Source organism: Acyrthosiphon pisum, chromosome A2 (genome assembly GCF_005508785.2).
Source record: "Acyrthosiphon pisum isolate AL4f chromosome A2, pea_aphid_22Mar2018_4r6ur, whole genome shotgun sequence".
NCBI classification, from domain to species: Eukaryota; Metazoa; Arthropoda; class Insecta; order Hemiptera; family Aphididae; genus Acyrthosiphon; species Acyrthosiphon pisum.
The window spans coordinates 21,072,726-21,073,597 of NC_042495.1; positions in this window are offsets into that span (position 1 = coordinate 21,072,726).

Consider the following 872-nt stretch of genomic DNA (forward strand, 5'->3'; position numbering starts at 1 on the left):
TTCCCAACAACATTGTATATGATTTACATCGTTATGTTATTGTAATCATTTGCAGTATTTAATACATTTAATTTTAGGTTCCGAGCGGAGCAATGAATGTATTGATTTGATGTTTTTTTTAAAAATTTTTTTGTGTCTGTCACCATCGTTTGGGGCAGTAAAACCACTTCGAATTTCTTAAACAGTATCATGTTTGATGAATCTAGTTGGTGCTTTTGGAGGTAAAAATTTAAAATTCCCAATAGTTTTCAAAAGCACCGGGTAGAACAACATAAAAATTAAGGAAAAACGGGAATTTTTACACAAAATCGTATTTCGACAAAACAAATTTTGGTGTTTGGTGTAACTCTAAAACAAATTAAAGTAGATACATGCAATTAATACTGGTTGTTTATATTAGCATTTTGTATACACAATAAAATTTTGATTTGTTTTGAATGTTTACGGACATTTTCAGTGTCAAGTTTTTTTTCTATGAATGTCAATAAAAATTTATTTGTTGAGTAAAAAAGCTTGAAAATTTAATGCAAGGCTCCTAATATATTGTTGCAATGGAATTTGAAAAATATTAAAATCCACAGTGAATTTTTTTTTTTTATAAGCATTTAAAGTTCAAATGTTGACAAAACTCGTAAAAATAACGAAAATGTGCAAATTATTTTGAGTTAGAATATCATAATTTTGTTTTTAAAAAACTAAGATTTAAAAATGTAATACAAGATTCCTAATTAGTTCGTCTACGTTTATCAACAAAAAAAAAAAATGTCTACTAGAAAGTAAAAAAAATGCTTATGTGCATTTGGAGATTATATTTTTACAACACAAAAACTAATAACTGTAAATACATGAAAATGTCGTTAAATGTTGTATTT